The sequence below is a fragment of the Uloborus diversus genome, chromosome 6, assembly GCF_026930045.1.
Source record: "Uloborus diversus isolate 005 chromosome 6, Udiv.v.3.1, whole genome shotgun sequence".
Taxonomy (NCBI): domain Eukaryota; kingdom Metazoa; phylum Arthropoda; class Arachnida; order Araneae; family Uloboridae; genus Uloborus; species Uloborus diversus.
The window spans coordinates 126029101-126055507 of record NC_072736.1 but is presented as its reverse complement, the minus strand read 5'-3'; positions in this window follow the sequence as shown (position 1 = coordinate 126055507).

The following is a 26407-nucleotide window of genomic DNA, read 5'->3' as shown; positions in this document are numbered from 1 at the left end:
ATTAAAAACACTGACGCTTAGGAAAAAGGGTTAAAAATTCATTAACTTTGCGATGATGATGAAATACTTCTTTAAGGATTCAACCGAGGTGTAATGGGGAACTCTTGAACGTTTTTTTTTTTTTTTTTTTTTTTTTTTTTTTTTTTTTTTTTTTAACTTGTAATTCCTTGTTTTAACTCTTAACAATCGATTTCGTATATGTTTTCAATTTCGACATCCGTTGGCTTTTTTATACTATTTTTAGTCTTTTAAACACTCATCACCCCATAGCTCGCTCCCCTTACAAATTTGCTGCCCCCTCCCCCTGCGAAGCCAAATCGCCCCCCGGTTTGGGAACAAGGTTTGCTGTATTACACTTGTTGCATTAGAATTCTGTTGAGTTATTGATTCAGATTGACTATTCCTTCTACGGACGAATCGGAGAATTATTGATCGCTTTTCAATTTGACCATCGATAAACGGAACTAGATTGGTCAATCAAATATCCACTTATATGAATTCGTTCTCGAACTTAATACATCGAGGGATTGAGATTTTGTTGAACAAAAAATTGAATGCTTTTCAGATTGATTATTCAGTCTGGGGACGAACTACAGATCATTACTAAAAGTTATCCCACGATTTGATCATCGGTAAACTGCTCTTGATTGATTATTTGCAAACATCAATTTATACGAATTGATTCTCAAATTTAACACACAGGATGATTGAGATTGTAATCAAGGGGAAAAAATTAATGCTCTTCAAATTGATTATTCAATCTGCGGACGAACATCGATTATTGCCAAAAATTGTCACACAAATGAAGTTTGATCATCGATAAACTGATCTAGCTTTGATTATTTACAAATATCAATTCATACAAATTGATTCTCAATCGTAAAACATATGATGATTGAGATTTTACTGACGGATCAGATTGACTATTTACTCTGCAGGTGAACTAAAGATTATTATCGAATCTAGATCAGTGTGACCATTGATGAACTGTTATTGATTTGATCATTCATAAATCTCAATTCATGGAAATTGATTGATGATTGAGATTTTACTGAAGGGGAAAAACAAGTTGAAAGCTCTTCAGATTGACTACTCAGCCTGCAGACGAACAAGAGATTATTATCAGTGGAGCACACAAGGGGAGGGTCCAGGGGATCCGGACCAATCCCATCGCCCTTGAGTGTTTTTAATTGGCCATAACCCTATGTATGCATAGCACGTATAATAAATAATAATTCCTAGCAAGGGCAGCAATAATTTCAGATTTAACAAATGAAAAAATAAAATTTATTTTCTCTTTCTTCCCCTGCAAAATTGAACTGTAAGTGAACGTAAACTGTTCTATAATGATGATTTTACTTCAATGTTTCTATTTTTAATTACGAGAAAAGTAAATACATTCATTCTTGTGCTTTCTAGTGTTTTATTTAAGCATTTGTTATTAATAAATTTATTTTATTAACTAATGCTAAGTAATTAGTCCATTTTTTTTTTAAGTTTTGTTCCCGACAATCAATAAAACCAAAAGAAATGTTGGAGTATTATATGAGAATGATGACCTTCGATCCTGGGCACCCCCCCCCCTTGAAAAATTCCTGTGTGCCACTGATTATTATTGAAGGTTGTTCAGTTTGATCTAGATTTGATCATTCAACTCACGGGCATTGATTCTCCAACTTAATGCATCTGATGATTAAGATTTCACTGAATTGAAAAATAAGTTGAATGCTCTTCAGTCTGCAGACCCCCCCCCCCCCGAACAAGCGGTTAACATCGCGTACAATTAATTCAGTTGGATTGTCGATAACTGATCTAGATTTGATCATTCAATTCATGGGAATTGATTCTCCAACTACCTACATCGGATGATTGAGATTTCACTGACGAAAAAAATAATTGAAGCCCTTCAGATTGATCATCGATCAATTACACATACGAACAATAAGAGTTTCTGCTAGTTTTATCCGAAAGTAAAACAACTCGTGCAAAAAGTTCATGCAATGATACACATTACCATACTGAATTCAACTCTAAAACGGCAGTCACGCGACCCAACTGTCCATAAAATTTTCATGTATTATTTATGTCGAGCATTTTGATAAAAGGGAATCACAATTATGTGGAAAAAAATCAATTACTTTGCATTGCGCCGCACAAAGAGCCATTACAGAAAACACCGAAAGGAGTTTTCACAAATTTTGTTTACTTTTGCCTGCAAATGATTATTATTATCTGGATATTGTGCGAGGTTGAATGATAAATGAGTCCGGACTTCGGAGCACGGTATAGTTTTGGATCTATTCGGCGGAAATTGTCCCATACACACTATGCTTTTATTATTTTATAAAGTTTTGAATTAATTATGGTTGAATGCGCATTTCAGTTAATGATGGTCGATTATTTCATGCGATTCAAACTGGAGAAGAAACGAAAAAAAGTTGCAAGGAACAGTGAAAGGGAATGGCGTTGTTTCCTTCAGTCAAAAGTAGTACTTTTTGTCACTGAAATTGTTAGAATAAGCAAAAAAAAAAGAAAAAAAAAAATAACATGGACCCAGAAAATACTTTAATTTTCCCAACAGTTCTTTTTTAAATTAATTTTTTTAAATGTCCGATTTTTCAAACAAGGCGTAATCTTGATGACGTCACAAATGATGCTCTTTGGCGCATCTTTCTATCGCGTTTCCATGTTATGATAATCAGGAAGCAAATTAAAATTGCGCTCTACGCTTGCTATCAACCATATCGTTGCCAATACACGTGAGTAAAGATGCGAATTAAATATTTTGCTCTGTGAATAGCAACACAGAATGGCATTTCATCATTTGTGATTTTGCAGAAGACATAAACAATGAAAGCGCAACGATTTAAGTAATTTTTTTTAAATATTAAACTAGAACAAATTATTTCAATAATGGTCAGATCCCATGTTTTTAAACATGCTCTTTTAGAAAAAAATACTTTTAAAATTTTGGAAACGATCCCATTTGAAGTGATAGCCGGTAGTCAACGGAAAAAATCAGGGAAAGTTGAAAAATTCAAAAGTTTCAATAACAGTACTAACTTTTATCCACAACTTCTATATTTTTAATATGTGTTTTAATAGTGTGATTGCATCTCTTGGTATAAAACTGAAGCAAAGCTTCGAAAACATTGTATAGTTACCTAAAATAAAGGAATAATTGTAATACAACCGTTTAAAACGAATTTATAATCTGGTTCAAGGTGGGTTACCATTGGGGATCACTTTGAATTGTTTCAGAGTTCATTAGTTTTATAATATCCACATAAAAACAACGTAAGATATTAAAAAAATGATAATACAGGGTGGCGACAGGAACTGTGAAGAAAAGTTCCCTGACTTTTCCCTGATTTCCCTGATTAGGTTCAGCAAATTTCCCTAATTTACGTTACCAATGATAATGGTTTTCTTTCTTTGCTTTACTTAAAATCCATTGTATGTTTGTATAAAATGCAGTATTTTAAACGTTTTAAGTTATGTAAAGTTGTTGAACTAAAGATATATTTTAAAAAGATGCTACTTTTTTTAATAAAATGGTTTTTTAAAAAAAGGACAATTTTTGGGGGAGGTTGGGAATGACCTACAAAACAGTATATTAAATTTTTATCAATGGAAAGATTATAGAAAATTAAAAAAAAAAAAAACTTTACTTCCAGAAACCACTTAGCATAAGAATTTAAGAAACTATCAAAATTACTTTTAAAAACATGTATATTTATGATAGTTCAAAATAATTTCAATTACTTTTTAGTTCTAAGTTTTCAAACAGTATAATAATTATTGCAAGAATAACAAGTAATAGTGAAAGAATAGAAGTAATGTAGTTATTCTTATATAATTAATTGACATATTTATGCAAAACAGATGAAACCATTTGACAACCATTCATAGGGAGCTTTTGTCTAATCAAGAACATGTTTTAATGAATGAATACAGCATTTTAACAATAAAAAAATAAAGATATTTTCTTAAGTACAAACTCTTTCAAATGATTTCAGTATGTAACGAGAAAAAATCTTAGATTGCTTTTGTAACAAACAACTTTGGAATGCAAGGGGGGGGGGGGGAAAAGGGAAAAAAAGCAATTAATTAATTTCAAAATATATAAAAGAAGAATACAACTTGGTTATAAAATTAAAGAATTACTAAAGTCTGAAGAAAAGAAAACCTTTATAATCTGCGGTGACAACAAATAGTATAACGGCAAAAAACAAAGTTTTTTAATTGAATGTTCAATTTTAACAATTAAATTAAAAACGCGAAGAAGTAATAACTTTTAAGCTTTTATAGTATTAATTCAAAAAACGAAAGATTTTTTCTTGAAATCGTGATTATAGTACGCTAATTACTTCGAGACAATGGAATAAAGGCAAAGGAGCTAAGGCATAATTGAAGGCTTCCTCTTTGCCTGTATGGTTGTTTATTTTACGTAGCATTGAAAGCGTAAAAGGAAATTTCAAGCTAGGTAAAATAAACAACCTAACAGACACAAAAGCAATCTTAGGAAGTTCATCATCCTGTGGTTAATAAGTAAGACTTTGACGTTGAGGAAAAAAGATGCACAAATATGCGGCAGTGTATAATCGTACCTCATTTATTTTACTTTTTTTTTTTTTTTTTGAACTGATAATTGGCGGAAAATGCGCAGGGAATTAAGAATACTTAATTTTGTAAACCAAAAAAAAAAAAAAAAATTTCTTCAAAAAATCAATTTTCCCTGATTTTTTGTTATTTTTTCAAAATTGCCTGATATTTCCCTGACTTTTCCCTGATTAATAAAGTTCCCTGACTTTTCCCTGATCTCCCTGATCTGTCGCCACCCTGCAATAATGATAATAAAAATAAAAATAAAAATAGTGAACAAACAAGTGATTATTTTTTCTTCATTCTAATAGAGAAAAGTATTAAATCAAATGTTCAAAACCAAAAAAAGACAAAAAGACAAAAAAGAATTATATATATATATATATATATATATATATATATATATATATATATATATATATATATATATATATATATATATATATATATATATACTTTCAAGATAAAATTTTCGCCAAAATTGCCGTCAAATGTTGCTTACGGTATATGCTACCACTGCTCCTTTCGCTCACTACTATCCTGTAATTCACACTTTTCAGCAACGAGAGTGCTCTTGCACAGAAACCAACCTCCGCGAGTAGCGATCTTAAGAGTGCGCTTACTAAGGTTTTTATGCGGAATTTAAAAGGGCAATTTGACTTGAATGAATTGATGATGCAATAAAATCGTTTTGCACTCAGTCAAAACAAGATTGATTGTAGAAAATAACTTATGAATTGAGATTAAAAAAAAGGGAATGGCATCGCTCAATAGAGCTTTTTAAAAGAAAACATTGAAACTTAATTTTTTAAATAGCGTCGCTGTTAAAAAAAGTTCAAAATCTATTAAAATATTTATTTCACATAGCTGAGGATTTTGACGTTGTTACTTCACTGCGAGCTTCAATCAAGAATTACCCTATTTATGTCCATGCTTAGATAAACATTTTCTATATTGTAAACTGCGCAGCATTCCCTTCAAAATGGGATTTTTCCCCCCTTCCTTTTCTCTCTCTCTCTCTCTCTCTCTCTCTATTCTATTGAAATAATGCACTAATCTGATTGCAAAATGCGTACTAAGTAAATTTTAGAAAAATGCCTTTTCTGAAAATAATTTCCAAAGGGCAACTATTCTTAAAAATACTTCAGTTTGAAAGATAAATTAGCAAGAAATTATTACACCCTATTTCATAGAAATAAAAATTGAATGCACTTATTCTGAAGTTGAAATAGTGAAAAAAGATTGAGGCCACTTAAATAAATCTATTGTACATTTTATCCACTAACCAGGTTTTAGTTCTTCCCAGTTCAAGTATGGAATAGGCTCAAAATGTTTCTTTTCATTATTGTTATTTTGCTAGGAAAATAGTACATCCAATATTATGAAAATTTAGAAGTGAAAAAAAAATAATAATAATACAGAGACACCAACAGTTGAACCGAACGTTGTATCATTCCCCTCCCCTCCCCTTTTTCTTAATTTTTGGACAACAATCAAAAACTAATCAGGTAAGTGATTTATGTTCCGAAAAAGAAAAAGAAAGAAGGTGTAACCATAAAAAAGCGAAAGTCGTCACTTTAAAGTGCCCGAAAAAGTTAGTTTTATCTACACGGGCACAAGTTGGGCAAAGCAAGGTCCATGCTACATTTTCGTTGTTTTATTAGTTTCTAAAGACAAAAGACCACGTACATTTAAATATACTACAGTAGAGAACCAATTATCCGGGAAGTTCGGGACCATCGCTATCCCGGATATCTGAATTTCCCGGTTTTCTGGATTGCTAAAAAGCGCTATTGGCCGATTGTTTGTAAAACTTAAATTACTATAATAAATAATTAAGCATATTAAAATAAGAAGAAAACAGTTCAAAAATGCTTATGAAAATCGAAAGATAAAAAACTATTATTGAGAGAATAATTTAAACACTAAAAAACTTAAGTTATTCATAATACATGAGACCCTCGCATTCTGTTTGGAAAAGAAAAAAAAATCCACCACTTTTCGATGTTTTAAAACGAAAGAAAATGAAGGGAAGATCAAAAAATAAGTTTTTGAACCTAAATCTGCAAATTTCTACTATATGTATAAAAAAATTCGCTTTCTATGCGACAATATTCATTTCCTTAGCTTTCAGTTAGAATAAAACACGAAAATTTCAGACTTACGAATGTACTTTTTAGTTCAAGAAAATATTTCGGAAATTTTGACCCGCATAAAGGATAACCATTTTAAGTTAGTGTTTGCAAACATTTTCTCGAGTTATGCGTGAGTAATATGTTGTTTATTAAGAAATCGTTCGTATTCTTTTTGGTATTTCAAAAAAATAAAAAAAAAGCTTAATTTTTCAAAAATTGCCAAAATTGCTTATTTTTAAAAAATAACGGGAAAGTAGGTAAAAAGTTGCCGGTTTTCTGGTTTCCCGGTTTATTGGTTCCCGGATAAAAGGTTCTGCACTGTACTAAAAATTTTTAAATATATTAATTGTATGTATTAATTTAGTTTTTGAGTTTATAAGCTCCGTAGCCAAAGTGAAAATCGGTTTATGAAAAGTCTGTCGTTATTCTCCTCAGGTCTCGAAGAATTTGCTAATGTTCAAAGAATTCTTCCATTAGACACAAAAGTAGTATTAAATCCATAATCGCGCAAGGGTAATAAATGCCACAATAAGCGATTCTATCCACTCTTGCAGGAAATATATAAAAGGCCCCAAATTGTTGCAGCTACCGGGGGATAAATAGATAGATGAGGTGCATTGTAATGTTACAAAAGAGCACCAGATTTCATTCGCTGATTAACCGTTGCCAAACTATAAAGAATAAATAAAAATGAAAAAAGATGCTACTGATGGAATTTTTCGCAGGCCGTAAAAAAACAAATTGGCCCTTTCACGACATTGTCAATAAAAAGAAAGATTTGCCTTCCTGATTAAGCCTTATTAACCAAACTAACAGTGTGTTTCTTGGCGTCGTTAAAGGTTATGGAGAAAGACACTGGTCGCCACTGATGGCTGCGATCCTTCCCTAAATAACGAACTCAAGAAACCAAATTTGGCGAGGCATCGCCCTCTCAAAGGTTTCTGAGCTAATCGTTTTCAAAGAAAAAAAATTTGATTGTAAGAAAGTAAAATAAAATAGAATTTTTATGTCTCGAATCTCGATAACTTAATTTGTACAAGAAATACTTTTTCTGATTCAAAGTATCTTATTGTATTAAATCTACCTTATTGTGCAAGATTTCTACCAACTATTATAGAGATTTCTCTGATAAAGCGTCAGTGGTGGAACGGAAACATTGATAAAAAATAGAAAAACAGTAATATGAAAAAGGTAAAAATCGTTAACTAATTGCATATAAAAATCACGATTTAAAAAGGTAAGCACTAAAGAGGTAAAATGCAGTTTATTATTATTATTATTATTATTAAGAAATGGGGCATTTGATATTACATCACGAACTACAACATCTGTTCCTGCAGACTAAATACTACAGGAATTTACAGATTGATCGATTGAGTCTTGTGAATTTAAAGTGGTTTATTTTTCATGCAGTAGAAAAATAGCAGCGAACGATTTTATCTTCGATATAAATGGTTATTGAGATTTGTTTTTAAATTTTATACTTAGTATACTTATTATTAGTAGTAGTAGTAGTAATAGTAAAGTAGAGGCTTTTTGTTGATGTATTGTGCACTTTAGTGTAGGGGTCTTAAACCATTTACCACCGAGGGTCACATCAAAAAAATTATTACGACGATTGCTGACCACACATCTGCAGAATAAGTAATATAGACAGAGCTCAAAAACTGGAGAAGGATGTAAAAGTATTTTGATTACTTTCAAAGGGGGAAGGTGATATTGACAATTTTTAAACTGCCAATATTATATGCTTTAAAAAAAAAAAAAGAAAAATTTCACTGGAAATGGAATCAATGTTACTTTGTACATTTTTAAAAAATAATTTTGCCGTACTATTAATTTACATTTTGTTTAGTAGCTTTCAGTTAGAATAAAACACGAAAATTTCAGACTTACGAATGTACTTTTTAGTTCAAGAAAATATTTCGGAAATTTTGACCCGCATAAAGGATAACCATTTTAAGTTAGTGTTTGCAAACATTTTCTCGAGTTATGCGTGAGTAATATGTTGTTTATTAAGAAATCGTTCGTATTCTTTTTGGTATTTCAAAAAAATAAAAAAAAAGCTTAATTTTTCAAAAATTGCCAAAATTGCTTATTTTTAAAAAATAACGGGAAAGTAGGTAAAAAGTTGCCGGTTTTCTGGTTTCCCGGTTTATTGGTTCCCGGATAAAAGGTTCTGCACTGTACTAAAAATTTTGAAATATATTAATTGTATGTATTAATTTAGTTTTTGAGTTTATAAGCTCCGTAGCCAAAGTGAAAATCGGTTTATGAAAAGTCTGTCGTTATTCTCCTCAGGTCTCGAAGAATTTGCTAATGTTCAAAGAATTCTTCCATTAGACACAAAAGTAGTATTAAATCCATAATCGCGCAAGGGTAATAAATGCCACAATAAGCGATTCTATCCACTCTTGCAGGAAATATATAAAAGGCCCCAAATTGTTGCAGCTACCGGGGGATAAATAGATAGATGAGGTGCATTGTAATGTTACAAAAGAGCACCAGATTTCATTCGCTGATTAACCGTTGCCAAACTATAAAGAATAAATAAAAATGAAAAAAGATGCTACTGATGGAATTTTTCGCAGGCCGTAAAAAAACAAATTGGCCCTTTCACGACATTGTCAATAAAAAGAAAGATTTGCCTTCCTGATTAAGCCTTATTAACCAAACTAACAGTGTGTTTCTTGGCGTCGTTAAAGGTTATGGAGAAAGACACTGGTCGCCACTGATGGCTGCGATCCTTCCCTAAATAACGAACTCAAGAAACCAAATTTGGCGAGGCATCGCCCTCTCAAAGGTTTCTGAGCTAATCGTTTTCAAAGAAAAAAAATTTGATTGTAAGAAAGTAAAATAAAATAGAATTTTTATGTCTCGAATCTCGATAACTTAATTTGTACAAGAAATACTTTTTCTGATTCAAAGTATCTTATTGTATTAAATCTACCTTATTGTGCAAGATTTCTACCAACTATTATAGAGATTTCTCTGATAAAGCGTCAGTGGTGGAACGGAAACATTGATAAAAAATAGAAAAACAGTAATATGAAAAAGGTAAAAATCGTTAACTAATTGCATATAAAAATCACGATTTAAAAAGGTAAGCACTAAAAAGGTAAAATGCAGTTTATTATTATTATTATTATTATTAAGAAATGGGGCATTTGATATTACATCACGAACTACAACATCTGTTCCTGCAGACTAAATACTACAGGAATTTACAGATTGATCGATTGAGTCTTGTGAATTTAAAGTGGTTTATTTTTCATGCAGTAGAAAAATAGCAGCGAACGATTTTATCTTCGATATAAATGGTTATTGAGATTTGTTTTTAAATTTTATACTTAGTATACTTATTATTATTAGTAGTAGTAGTAATAGTAAAGTAGAGGCTTTTTGTTGATGTATTGTGCACTTTAGTGTAGGGGTCTTAAACCATTTACCACCGAGGGTCACATCAAAAAAATTATTACGACGATTGCTGACCACACATCTGCAGAATAAGTAATATAGACAGAGCTCAAAAACTGGAGAAGGATGTAAAAGTATTTTGATTACTTTCAAAGGGGGAAGGTGATATTGACAATTTTTAAACTGCCAATATTATATGCTTTAAAAAAAAAAGAAAAATTTCACTGGAAATGGAATCAATGTTACTTTGTACATTTTTAAAAAATAATTTTGCCGTACTATTAATTTACATTTTGTTTAGTACATTACTAAGCACTTTTATTATATTTGGCCTGGTTATAACTGAAAAATCTGAGGTACTTTTGCTTATATCTCAGCAACTAGACCATTTAGGGGCTTCGGGATTTCCCTAAATAATAATTTGCTTAAACTTAAGGTACAAATTAACGCTGAAGAATTAAAATTCTTTAAAAAATTACTATTTCAGTTAGGATGAAAACAACAAAGGCCGTAGCCAGGTTTCTATGTTAAAGCTGCCCTTGCTGTTTTTTCGGCTCGCACTAGGTGGATCATTTTGGTGTCGAATAAAAATAATTTAGCCAAATTTTCAGCTCTTTATCTCAAACGACCTTTGAGTTTTTCAAAAAAACATGTTTTTCCTATTTTAATTTTTTTCATTGCAAAATTCAAAATTAATGAATGGTATTTTTTTCCCCTTATTCTTCGGAATAAAATACATGAAAAATTATCGTAGTCATAATTTTTAAACGAGAAGCCGATTTTTGGCGACGGAAATGAAATTTAAATATTTTTTTTCAATGCTTTTCTGAAAAGTGTCAATCACCAAATTTTGTCAAAAAATGTCTTTTAAACTCTTCTACACTCAGGAATTTTTTTCGCATATTTGTAAATGATGGAACAATACGAAAAAAAAAATTAAAAAGTGATTTTTTTTTTCGTAATTTTGCGTTTAAACAAATTTAATCCTCTTTTATTGCCAAAAAAAAATCATTTGAACTAAGTCAGTAACAAATCGTCTGCGAAAAAATCTGCGATCATATATATTTTTTGTCTCATGCTCGATATTCGGCAAAAATAGTAAATCCTGCCAAAACATTGTGTCGTCTGTTCATTGATGAAAAAGTCAATGTCATTGCGAATGAGGACAGTGACAAAGAATAACCTTACTTAAAAAATCATCATAAATTGTCAAAAAGCATTGAATTAACTGTCACTTATTTAAAATAAGTATGTTAAACGGTGTCTAAATTGTATTAAAGTTACTTTGATACTCGAAATTTTCTCCTTATTGGATCAAGACAGTAAAATTATTTCCAATAGCATGGACAAATTATATAACCGTTTTTATGTGCAATTTAGAATTGAATAATATTTAATTTAAAAACTCCTTAATCATTTTTTTAAACATTCTAATAACTTCATGAAGTATGTCTTATTTTTTCAATGTTTTCTTTATGTTTTTTCTCGGTAAGATAGTATTTTTGAAATTTAGTTTTTTTTTTTTTTTCATTTAATTTTTTATTTAGCAGACGATTTTTTACTGACTTAGTTCAAATTATTTTTTTTTTTTTTTTTTTGGCAATAAAAAAGGATTAAATTTGTTTAACCGCAAAATTATGAAAAAAAAATCCCTTTTCAATATTTTCGTACTGTTCCACCACTTCAAAAAATTCCAAAAAAATCCTAATTGTAAAGGAGTAAAAAAGACATTTTCTGATAAAAATTTGGCGAGTGACACTTTTCAGAAAAGCATTGAAAAAAATATTTAAATTTGATTTCCGTCGCCAAAAATCGGCCGTTTGTTTAAAAGTTATGACAATGATAATTTTTCGTATATTTTATTCCTAAGAATAAGGGGAAAAAATACCATTCACTAATTTGGAGTTTTATTATAAAAAAAGAAATTAAAACGAAAAAACAGTGGGTTTCTTTTGAAAAACCCGAAGGTTGTTTGAGATTAACAGCTTGAAAATTTGGCTAACTTATTTTTATTCAACCACCAAAATGATCCCCCCCCCCCCGCCAAGTGCGAGCCGAAAAAGGCGTAAGGGCATATTTAACATAAAAACCCGGCTACGGCCTTTCGTGTAATTAGTCCATTAAATTTTTAAATATAAACCCCATTGTTACAAATTTTGTTGCCTTGCAACATAATAAAAATTTTGAACAAAGGCTTCTGTGGAGCAAACATGAAATGCTCTCATCTATGAAAATAATCGATAATGGGGCTAAGTAATGAGACATATTAGGATCTTTACCACGAGTAACTTGTATTTTTTGAAGCATAAATTAGTTTGGTAAACCTTTAATATTTAAATGGTTTTAATTGAATTAGCACACAAATAAATCCTAGAGAGAAACAAGAATTGACTTTTAGTGCCAACTGCTTTTAGTTTTCGACACGTATACCCCCCCCCCTTATTTACGGGAAATTTATATGAAAAAATGAGGAGAATTTTCGTTATGGTAACTTTATTCTATTTCTGAAATGCATGTACATGTAAAAGAATAAAATAACAGATTTTTTTTTTTTAATACCAAGCACTTTTTAAAATGCATTCAAAAATAACTTTTCTTAGTCAGAAAGGACATTTTAAGTATTCCTGTAGATTTCAATTATTCCAAGAAAATGACCCCACAAACAAAGAAAAGTGCCATTCAAGTTAATTATTTAAAACCAAACTTTCCCAGAGAAATATGCATGTTTCAACACTCAAATTCATGATTGAAAGCTAGATAATGATAAGAAATTCTCTACATGACTTGAGCAGCACTTTTCTTCGTTTGTGGGGTCATTTTCTTGGAATAATTGATAACTACAGGAATACGTCCTATCTGACTCAGTAATGTTATTATTTTTCTCTTTGGAGAACATTACGAAAAGCGCTTAGTATTTTTCAAAAAAATCTATTATTTTGATTTGATTTTGTGTTTTGGTAGAACAAACTTAAAATAAAATAATGTTCTGATCAAACAGTAAGTTACATACTTAAGACAAAAACAAGTTATGTTACGGACTCTGCATAATTGTCCAAAATACTGTGAAATGACCCTAAAAGTCTTTAAAACTCAGTTTACCTGAGTTATATCTACCCCGGTTTGTAGTTCTAGGGTTAAGCCATGATCATCTTTAATGGTGAATGGTAACAATGGGAGAGAATGGGAAAACCACCGTCCTCACAAAATTCAGAACTTGTAGAAAACCATAGAGTAAAGAAATTACATAGAGAGGCTCCTATGGTAAAAAAAAAGAGATGGATTTGAAGCCGGAATTATGGAATACAGCGGTGCAATGATGAGCGTGGTTTTGATTACATGATCGCTTCGCGAGAATAGTTCTCAAAGAGACCGAATAGAATAGCAGGCGGTTTGGTTTGCATTTTAATTCATGTTTTAATGCAATTTCAAAACCGTGCTTCATAAACTTGCAACGATATCTAAGTTTAAATTAACAACCAATTGAGGTTCAGTAATGGAATGTTTTGAATCAAAATGTACCTCAAGATATTTAGCAAGAAACTAAGGATCTTGGGATACAACGGTGCAATTTCCGGCTTCAATTTCTTAGTATAGCGGGGCCTCTCTATTTAATTTATTTACTCTATGTAGTAAACCAAACTCCCCATGCCGCGCTTTCAAACACAAACATTTTGTTGCCAATCACGGATGCAATCTTGTCTTCCTAACAGCCAGATAAAAAGCTGTCAATTGCATTACCTTTAATCGCAATTTGACTCACAATAATAGTGAGGTCACGCATGCATATAAAATCAAAGGTCATCATCCATACCGGATTGGGAAGACGACTGGAAAACTAAATGCAGAAACCACGTTTCGTTTTATCTGGTGGTTGGTGATTGATAATGAGTTTTTGCGTCATGCACCGACTGAGGGGAAAACTTAGGTAGAAAGTTTTATAGCCATTATCGCATTTATTTGTTTTCCAAATAAACAAATGTTAAAAGCTATTATTCCGAGATTACTGAATAAATTCATTTGGTGCCCCGCCGTTTCGAGGACATAAAATTTCCTTTTTTTTCTTCCTATTTTTTTTTCCTTCTAGTCTTACCTTTTGAGATATTTATAGCGGGGGAATTTTAAGTGTCGGCGAAACGGGGGTTAAACCATTGAATCACAAGCTCGCTAAGAAGCAAAACACAACACCCTAAATGTAGAAAACAAAGCAGTGAAACTATTGAAAACGTTTTTACAACACACTATTGATTATTCATTGATCAAGGTGAAAACATTTAGAATTTTTAGTCGGCAATTAAATTAAAAAAAAAAAAAATTCATTGGTGAAAGGGTTTTACAGGTATAATCAAGAACAATTCATATTCATAATTTGAAAAACTGGCCAGGAAGATAATTGAATTTGTTTGAAAAAATAATATTTTTAGCGAATAAAACTTTTTTTTTTTTTTTTGTTGTTGAAGAACACCGACACAAAACAAGCATTTTCACAAACCACTGTCAAAAATTTGATTATACTAGTATGCATCAAAATCTGGGTTTTTATTGCTTGGAAACCTTCGGAAAAACGAGAAATATTAACGATGTAACAACCATATCAAATGTCTACTCCAAGCAATCAGCTAAATGTAACTTCACTTTATGAAGAAGAAATATACAATATGGAGTATAGATTTGCAATTTGCACTTCTCTTCCCAATTCAAAAATTTCGAAAAATGTACGACACTGGTACTCCTCCATCGAGTTTTTTTGTGGGCCCTGACAAGCAAGCAGACCTGATACAGGTAATAAATTCAAGAACGCAAATTGGCGGTGTTCCCGAAGAAAGGACTACGCAATTTGGCGACAAAAGCCATTGCAAAATAACTTCGGCTTAAAGCTCGGGGGCATACAATGCAACGTCCCAAACATCTTCCACCCAAGGGATTAATCAAGATTTCATTAGTATCGATCCGAGAAGCAACCCCCGACGAGGACTATCTTCGCATCTCTCACCAGAAAAGAGAGCAGAACCGAAAATAAAAAGATATGCTTGAAGCTGGAAGTTGAGTCTTTGCAGAGGACAAAGGCAACCTTAAAGACGCTTAATTTATTGCTCCGGTCCTGTCGATGCATCCAATTGTTGGTTGTTCTAGTTAGACAGTGACCTTATTGGGTCCCGGGCACAAAAGAGTTTCCGTTCCTTGCTTCCTTTTTTCTCCAAATCTATCGAAAGGTTCTTCTGTTTCTTAAAAGCCCAAATGACGATGGAGGAAAATATCTGCAGATATCATTCCATTCAAAAAGTTGCCACAGAATATGAGGAACTATCTTGGGGGATGTATTGGCTTGGCTGCCTGAGCTGGCAAATAACGTATGTATTTGAGATCATTGACGAGATAAAAAATGAACGCCATATTATGATTTGAAGAAAGCTCTTTATTGCTAACTAATTACGAACCGAGGTGCTTTTTTTATGAATTGAAAGGTATTTTTTTTCTTCGCTGTTTTTTTGTTAACGGAGAGGATGCGAGGTGAAGTTTTTATTGGTTTGGCGAGAGGGCACGTTATGAAGACTACATTAATCAAGTTAGTGAGAGACTTAGACACGGTTCAGCAAATGCTGAAAAAAAGAAGAATCATCGAAGAAGCAATCGTGTGGGCGTCTCATTTGCTTTGATGATCGGCTGTTATTATCGGGATGAGGAGCTTAACCTTACATAACAGGAAGAACTCTTTGGAGACAAAGCACAGTTTGTATACAATGCAATGGATTGATTACCATATTACAAATATTCTTCAAATTGAGAATTCCACGCAACTATACATAATTTTTGTTACTTGCGGATTTCTCAATGGAAATATGGCGGATGTCCAAACAGAACAAAACGAGAACAGAATGTTAGTCAATCAGTATTTGTAATTCATCATTTACTTTCCTCAGCATAGTATTTTAAGAACAACTGAAATAATTTTACGAAGCGGATTTTTATATTTATGATTTCTGAGTGGAAACGAAGAGGAAGGGTTTCGTTCAATCAGGGGTGCCACCTGGGGGGGGGGGGGTCATGGCGCAGACTGCGCCATTAACATTTTTAGGGGGGAGGTGTTTTGAGGAGTATTTTTCACGATTTTGGGGGACTCTTGCTTTTGATGAGGTCTTCACGTAATTTAGGGAGGTGCGCCCTTGTTCTTAGCGAGAGGGGCACCCCTGGATCAATCACACTTTCAAATATGCATCAACTTATTTTCATTATTAATAAATCTTTATTTTAATTTGGAGCCTTTAAATTAAAAATAATTACATCTTATTCAAAATAATCAAATCAAAGCTTCCGCGTACAAAAAAGACAATAAAATCAACATTGTTCTTTCGCTTACAATAGGATGTTAAAAACAAATTAGGTAGCACTAATAAAATTGTTGCAAAAAAGCTGCAAGATTAAAAATCTCGACACAAATTTCAATGCGAGTTGTTTCAAATAAATAATATGAACAGGAAAATTACCCCCCCCCCCCTCCCTACACACAGAGTATTATTCTGCAGTCTTCAAATCACTGATAAGCTCGACAAATCAATTTTGATTTACTATTCTAGTAATTTACATAAAATAGTTTCATTTAAAACTTCAACGTTTCTAATTGGGCATAAAAAAATTAACGTGAGAATTGGTTTTAAAATTAAAAAACAAGTCTCACTTTCATAAATTCTGTACCTCAGAGCCAGAAGGACGTAAATCTAAAAATTGCGATTTTCCGTTTAAAGCCTATTCCGTATCCAGCCATGTGAAGGTAATTCTTTATTTAAAAAATCCTTTTCTCATTTTTTTACTAGGGTTAAAAGAGAGCGCATCTTATAATTTGCATGCGCCAGAAGAAAGTCCCCCCCCCCCCTCTCCTGTAAAATTATAATTATGTGACTTACGTTCTTCTGACTCTGAGGTACAGAATTGTTATTCAAGTTTTTTGGAGAGCAATATAGCAATATAGTTACTTCATGGGGAAAAAAAAAAGAGCTATGAGGGGGAAGGAGAGACAGCTAATATTACTTCAAAGCACTCAAAAATAAATTACATGTCTTTAATGCATAAAAAGGATGAAGGTTTTAATAAAGTTTTTTAAAGGCTAAATTCCTTTAGATTCCTAATACAAGTTTTTCGCAACTGCTAAAACAGATTTTTACCAAAATTAAAATTTAAACACATCGTTAAAAGGCATGAAGACTTCAAACTATAGACTAGTTTTATAATCTGTGTGCTGATTCACCTATCAGTATTGAATCAAAAAAAAAAAAAAAAAAAAGAGAAAGACAATTTCCTACAAAATGCTTACTTTTTTTTTTTTTTTGTAACACCCCAGTGATTGGCACTTCCAACAAAAATATCCTAAAATCAGATTCGTATCCAATATTTTAAAATTAGAAGGCTATATACCAACTGAATGTACATTTACCGTTAAAGATTCTAACTTCAACTCATGTTACCTAATGGTAGCAGTAGCAGTGCATAGGAAAAAGAAACAATTGTGGCTTGCGTCAAATCAGCCGTTTTTGTTGCAAAAGCTTCTTCTCTGGCTTAAGGGAAGCATGCGCATCAATCCATTAAAATCTGACTTAAAATATATTTTAAATTTTGGTTGTCAAAAGTTTTGTTTAGATGAAAGGTGTTACTTTGAGTGGGTAGAAATATATTTTTGTCCCTTTTTGGATTTTTGAAATAATGATGGATGCCACTTAGTGGTGCTTCAGTTTTGCTACTCTTCAGTAATTGGCACATGTGCCTATAAACACTAATGCGTTTGCAATATGTCACTAGTTTGATTTCTGATTCTTTTGCAGCAACTATATTATATGAGTTCTACTATTTGTTTGAATTCTACAGGATATACTGTTGAATTTTTAAGAGAAACAATAAGCGAAAAATATGTTTGGCCATCAGTGAGAATCGGTTCATTTTTTATGGTCCCTTAGAATCATCGGGTCAAGGTTCCTTTTTGTGGAAACAGCTATAATTCGTAAAATCAAAACTGTATACCGGAAAATGAAACACTAATAGTCTCGATATTTTTTTCCATGCAACAGTCCAAATTTATTTTCATTTCTCTAACATACTTTTTCAACGAAAAAATGTGTGATTTTACATTAATTTATGTAAAATTACCTACTTTAAATTAACATTAATTATGTTTCTTATGATAAAATTTGTATGTAATCTAAAAGTAAAAAATAAAGTGATTTTCCAGTTTTATTAACATGTGCCAATTACTAGATCACAAGGTGTATGACACCTTGTATGTCATACACTGGGGTATCAGTCGCCAATTACCGGTTATTTTGGTAACTTTTTATACATATATTTTTATAAAAATATCAATTCAAATGTTTTTTATTTTAGTGAGCTAAATAGATGTACAGATGTGCATTCCTTAATACAAAAAAACTTGAAAGTGAATATTTTTTTCCAAAGTAATGAAAACAGTAAGGACAAACTCTTAAAGTGCCAATTACTGGGGTCGTTACCCTATCATTATTTTCTTCTTTTTCAGTTGAATTTATGCTGCTGTGATTGAAACTTGTTTTATAATTTCAAATTATATCTAAATTTTTACGTGCAGCGGTCATTTTTCATATTTTTGCATCTGTATGTTTAACGGTTTCTCTCGGAAAATTTAATTCAAGTTGAAAGTGTTACAAAAAATCGTTATTAATGCGTGATTATTAAAAGCTGCTTCTTCAAATAGATTTTTTTTTTTTTTGCATATTTTACAGATCTTTTTAAATATGCTATTGGTAATGTTTAGTCTTTCTATTTAATATTTTTCTTATATTCGGATATATATATATATATATATATATATATATATATATATATATATATATATATATATATATATATATATATATATATATATATATATATATATATTGTTCATTAAAAATGGTACCTAGGTTGTTCATTTTAACTCCTAGACACTCATCACTCATACTATGTGTTATCATAACCAGTAGCAAAGTCAAGAGGGGATAGGGGGATCATACCCTCCCCCGTCCCCATGAAGCAACAAAATTATTTGGATGAACACCCATGCAAAAACCTAAAATTGGGATTTTCTGCCTTTAATTTCGAAAAATTTCACATGAAAAAAAAAAGTCATTCGGCAAGCTTCGTCTGACGATTCGGAAAAATTATCACCATTCGGCGAAATTTGGAGTTCCATTCGAGAAATAGAAAATTTCCACCCTCCCGAAAATTTGAGTTCGGGGCGCCCCTGCCTGGACAATTAGCACAAAACTGTATTTAGAGGCGCGAAGTACAACCAAGCCGTTCACTCACGCGAAAGTTAGTATAAATATTTAAAAATATGCTACAATATTCAAGCACTTTTTAAAACACTTCAAATAATAAAAAATAATAAACTCTGTCGCCTAAAATTATTTAAAACAACGCCGCATTCCCTTCTGCACACTCACAGATAAAATACACACAAAAAAATATATATTACTCTTAACTCATTTATTCTACAAAGCAAACTTTTTTTTTTCCATAAATTACAATTAACCTTTCTTCCCATCCATTTATAACGTCTACGAATTCCACGCGGAGATTCGGACAGTAACCAATGCTGAGATAAATTAAGCAGATAAAGGGACCACACTTATTGAATGCGAAGAGAGAAGACGGGGAAAAAAATAATAATAAAACTTATTCATCCTTAAAAAATAATGGATCGTAAATATAACAAAAAGCAGAAACAGAAAAGGAAACTAAAATACGAATTCTGACCTTTTAATCTGACTTCAGCATCTCGAGTTAAATGTATCGAGCGGGGAAAATGGAGAGGAGGAGGAAACCTTTCTTATCATTAACTTCTCTGCAATGGCGAGGAGTTCTATAACTGGTTTATTCTAATAATTCTCTCCCCCCACATTTTTAGATACTTCATGAGATTTTTTTTTTTCCTTCTTTCACTTCCCATCGATGCAATTGGCGAAATAAAACAAGATGAATAATAATAATAATAATGTGTTTCTACAGAGAAGAAAACTCTCAGGACAAGTGGCTTATGTCCAGCACGAGCTTATTCTGATCAGAAGATCCAGATTAGTGGTCGCCGCTCGCCACTTGGCTTCCCATCGATGCAATTGGCGAAATAAAACAAGATGAATTAATAATAATAATAATAATAATAATGTGTTTCTACAGAGAAGAAAACTCTCAAGACAACTGACTTATGTCCAACACGAGCTTATTCGGATCGGAAGATCAAGATTAGTGGTCGCCGCTCGCCACTTGGCTTCCCATCGATGCAATTGGCGAAATAAAACAAGATGAATAATAATAATAATAATGTGTTTCTACAGAGAAGAAAACTCTCAGGACAAGTGGCTTATGTCCAGCACGAGCTTATTCTGATCAGAAGATCCAGATTAGTGGTCGCCGCTCGCCACTTGGCTTCCCATCGATGCAATTGGCGAAATAAAACAAGATGAATAATAATAATAATAATAATGTGTTTCTCAAAGAAGAAAACTCTCAGGACAAGTGCCTTATATCCAACACGAGCTTATTCTGATTAGAAGATCCAGATTAGTCACCGCTCCCCACTTGGCTTCCTATTGACGTAATTCGCGAAACAAATTAAAATGAATAAAAAAAAAAATTAATAATATATTTCTAGAGAGAAGACTCTTAGGACAACTGGCTTATGTTCAACACGATCTCATTCTGATCAGAAGATCAAGGTTAGTGGTCGCCGCTCGCCACTTGGCTTCCCATCGATGCAATAGGCGAAACAAAACATAATTAATAAAAAAAAATTTATAATGTATTTCTAGAGAGAATGAAAATCTTAGGACAACTCAACTGGCTTATCAGGGTGGTTCAAAAATACACATAAAAAAAATTTCTCCTAGATAATAGCTTCCTATTTCAACTGAAAGAGGGTGCTCAGTCCCCTCCCCCATACTTCATAAGTATGGGGAGGTGGTTGAAAAAATACATTGAACTGAAAAAACAATGCTACATATTATAATATACGACTTAAAATATGCATATACATTGCAATGAAATAATTATTTACAAAAAAACAGCTCTGGAAATTACATGTCTCTGAATTTGCATCATTTTCTATGCTACGACTAATGTTAAATTAAGGGGTCATTGGGCACCCTCTTAAAATTTGAGTACAAAGCAAAAACTTTTACTGCATAATGCTATTAGTAAGTCGAAAAAAAATATAGTGTGTCCTGGACTGTAGCTGAAAAAAAAATTTTTTTTGAACCACTCTATGGTTTATGTCCAACATGAGCTTATTCTGATCCAAAGATCAAGATTAGTGGTCGCCGCTTGCCACGAGGCGACTAAGTAAAAAAAAGAGTGTCGACTGAAAAGGTTAGTATAGCTCGCCGTTGGTTAGCACATACAAGTTACAAATTTTAACTACAACAAGATGACTTTACCACAAGAGGTACGGCATGACGAGTAGTTGAAAACTGGTGATAACTAGATTTTTGCTTAAAAATGAATCAATGCTAAGTTCAACTGCAAGACTTGAATGCAACAAGTGCTGTGAGGTTGTGGTGGTCTCACTCTGTCCGGGACAGAAGACCAAATTTATAATCAGGTCACTTTTTTTCTTTTTTTGAATTTTAATACCGGAGATGTGACTTTAATTAATAATAAATTAGAGGATGAAAGAAATTGTGAATTAAAGAGTGGATAACCAGCGTCGACGAGAGACCATGTCAGCCTTGTTGGAAACTAAGGGCCGTCCCGTAAGAGCTCGGAATAGGAGTAGTATAAATTTGACAAGTTTTACAGGAGGAGGGGCGAGGGGTCCGGTGACCAAACTGACCAGGAACCCGCCTTGGCTCTTGGCTGCATTGTGGATAACAATTTTAAGTTGTCAGAAAACTTTTCTCTTCAAAAATTAAATAATTTCCTGCTCGCATAGTTTAATGCTCGATTAATGATCGTTAATGTCATTAACTAGTGATATATATTTTTTATTTTAGTATAAATTTAAAAGCTGATTTATTGTCTTATTACTTTTTTTTGGTTTACAAAAACTTGACGACTAGAAAAAAGAAGCGACTAATAAATTTACATTTACTCGCCACGGTCGATCAGTACGGGTGACACCTTACGTCAATCAATAGCATTCGACATAAAAGTATATCTGTTGACAGAGCCGACGAGAGGATAGATCAGCAAAAAAATTATTACTAAATAAAAACAAAAAAATCGACTGCGTAAAAACCAAAAAAAAAAAAAAACTAAAAAGAAAAAAATAAATAAGCCCAGTAGTTTAAAAATTTATTAAGTAATACTGGATAACTACTCCATTGAAATAGTTTTATAATCAATACACATAACACAAATCATAAATTCAAAAGCAATAGAAGGGTCAAAAATCGGGGCCCATTCAAATTTTACGGGGTTCCTTGACTGGTCAAAAAGGAATGGGCCCCGACTGTTGATCCTTATATTCTGCTTTTGAATTTATGATTTGCCTTACGTGTGTATCTATTATAAAACTATTTCAATATATATATATATATATATATATATATATATATATATATATATATATATATATATTTTACGCAGTCGGATTTTTCATTTTACCCTTTCCAGTTAATTTTCATTGACTTAGTTATTATGATCATAAGGTGGCAAATTTTGCATTCTTGTCATTTTATTGAGAAAATTTATATCGTGAGGATATTAGGTAACTTGCGGTGGTCTAAACTACTGATTATTAGTCTCTCTAGGGACCTTACTCGGCTTAAAGCTACAGATACTTGACCACCATAGCTATATTAACAGCGCGGAAAAGTCCCCCCGTCAGTCAAATCTTTCTACCAAAACTAAAAAAGCCCGTCAAGAGAGTACACGTCGCGAAACTCAGTCTCCTGAATCATGACAAAAAAATAAAAAAAAAAGAAAAGAAAAATAGCAATATGTTAGAGATGAAAATCGAATTAGTAGACTTAACAAAAAATCCAGGCAGCGAAAACGCTACCTGCATTTGTCGCAAGCTGTGTAGCACGCAGGTAACGTGCGACACGATCCCGAACTGAGAATATGGCAACTGGTTGGTGATATGGTGAATTTCGATTAATGTCATGTGTTTGGTGACACTCCCAAGGTCAACAAATCGATTGACGTAAGATTTATCAAAATCAGCCAAGGGGTTTATCCTGTACAACGCCACATAGGAACAAACATACATACATAGACTCATAAACACATTACCCTCCTTTGCGTCGCGCACGCGCAGTCGGGTAAAAAATGAAGAAAGTCATTCACAGTCACTCACTTATAAATTTTTCAAAGATACGTGCTTTTTAAAGAACAATAAAAAAACCTTTACGAAAAACATGAATAAAATAGCACCAGAATTTTATTTTTACAACGGTTTGATTTGTTTTGTTTTTTTTTTTTTTTCCTTTTTTAATTCCACTTTTAAAAGCAACTCAAAATAATAATGTTCTCCGAGCACTTTTTTTTTAAAATTAAAATACTTGATAGTTTTTAAAATTTTTGATTAAATGTTGAAAGGAAACACTCACTACACTATTAGTAACATTCAAAATAGTTTTAAAATAATACTTATTTACTCTTCTTTTAAAAATGAAGAAAGTGTTAGTGAAATGTTGGATTCTTTATATTGAAATCGCGCCAACTCAATCGAAGAACCGGCACGTGTTGTATTTCCTTTTGCCATTCTAAGAAGACGAGAGTACCACGAACAGGGGAAGCAGTTTAATTAAAGCTCAAAATTTATCCAAATTAGGAAACATTTCTTTAAGCAAATTTTAATGAAAGATCAGAATTTTACACTTCATAAATAACGTCGGATAGTTTCAAGAGTTCCTCATCCTCTGGCGAAAAACTTCGATTATCGACCAGAGTCCCTTCAATTAAAAGCACTTTTCATTCTCTCTCTGGCATTCGGGAGCGAATATTAAATTGATTCAACAATTATGCATTTTAACAAAACTAACCCAAGAGATGAATTCGATAAAATTTTCAGACATCGCTTTCACAATGCAGACGAAAATGTGATTAGATGGGAATAGATCCTGCGGGTGGAAGATGGGAAACAAATTTGATACCCGATGGAAAAGCAGTCGAGCGATTCATTCCACAGAATGCGTTCGAATCGTCTGCGGCGGCTGTGAATTAAACAAGATAGCAAATTAGAAAGAAATTAGTTTCTCTAAATAATTTTTCGCCATTCAGGGCTAACATTATCAATCATCAGGTATGTTGTTCCAGGTATTTTTAAACACTGGAAGCAATTGAGACATTTGGTAAAATTTCTTTCTTTTTTGGTAAGAAGACTGAATAACGTTGGAATTAATGTCAAAATCATTTGCAGTTTTAGCCTACTTTCCGGTAAAAGTTAACAGAAAATAGAAAAAGCATAAAATGAGACTTAGTGAATCTCAAAAATATCTGTACCTGAGCCAAACTAATGTAAATCCAAAAATGGCAATTTTCAGATTATTACTGCTTTATATGCAGAATCTTATTCCACATTTGAGTCATCATAACGCAATTCTGTAAAAAAAAAAATCCCTCATACTTATTTACCAGCATAAAAGTCCCATCCTTTGCATGAATCAGATGAAAGTTTTTTCGCTTTCCTACAAAGCAGCAGTAATGCGATTTACGTTAGTACAGATATTACGAAGCTAGGAAAAATATAAAATAATTAGAATGTTTAAATAATTATTGAAATGACATTAAAAAAAACTTGTAATTTGGGTACCGAAACGGAAAAATGTATGTCTATTTGGTCTGTCTATCTTTCCCTTTTATAATCTATGAAAAAATAGCTTGATTCTATCGGTATTCTGGAAAGTAGGCTCATTCAGTTCTAGATAAACCGTGAATAATCTGTTTACCACGAGAAGGCGTTTGTTTAGAACTATTTTATGGAATTGAATCATACAGACACCTACACCTAAAATTGTGAAGAGATGAGAGCTACGCCCCTCATTGTGTCAAGGTTACTAGTTATTTCCTTTCTTTATGCTACTTTTACTTGTAATATCTTAATTGCAAATATTTATTAGAGATTAGAATACAATTCATTTAATTTAATTTTAGAGATACCAAGACACAAAACGTTTGAAAAGCTAAAAATACGCAGGACGAAATGATGGGATAATGTAACCGACTTGAATGTTACCACTACATTTCATATTTCACTCTTCATTAACAGAACCGCTTTTCTTCTGAAGCAACCACCTATTGCCTGCGACGTCGCATTTGACTAACAGCACCACCTGAGTTATTAAGATTAAATGATTATTTGTTGGTGGAGTAATATCAATCAGAAATAATTGTCGTGAGTGGAAAATTTTAACTGCATGACTTGAACCAACAACGTTGTCCCCTAAGAGCAATAGCGCACCCCTCAAATGGCACGGAGTCCCTACCAAGAACGATAGCTTCCCAAAAAACGAGAAAGTCGGCAAAGGTTGAACCAGGCAAATTACATCAGATTAAAAATAAAAACTTACTAAAAAATAACTTATTTGAACTTAGTGTAACAAAACCACACTACCGTTTTGATCCCTCTACTACAACTAGAAAAATCACGCAGACGTTTTTTAAAACAGAAAAATTACGATGCAACGTTTTCACATAATTATTTAATCCCTTCGTTAATTTTTTCACGTAGCACAAAATGAAAAACAGCACTACATTCGAGAACATAAACTAACTCTTTTCTTCACGCAATCAATTCCGGTTTTGCGTCGAATGATCGAATTTCTCACGTTGTTTCTCATCACGATTTCATTTAATGTAGCCAAATCTTTCTTTTAAAACGGATTACATCTTTGATTAGTTTACTGGCCACATTTGACGCACGAGAAACCATTTAACGATAAAGCAAGTACACTAATGACAGCATCTAAATTTAAAGTTGGTTGCCCGGGACAACTCCGCCCCCAGTGTGCATTGAAAAACACGAAGAGAGGGGGGGGGGTAGTAAAAACAATTTTCCGATTTTAATATATACCTGGTAAATTATTGCAGCATGGTAAAATTACACGGCTGGCATAGAACAAAAAAATTATAATACGAAATAATTAAAGCCGCGAAGGAAAAAAGCGCGGGCTATCATGATAACTTCATTGTTAAGTCGTACAATGGAGGGGGTGGAGAGCAAGCGATTCCAAATGGTGGAAATTCGTGACGACACGGGCTATTACGGAACCGATAGTGCTTCGGGGTGGGATGAGAATTATTGCATTCAG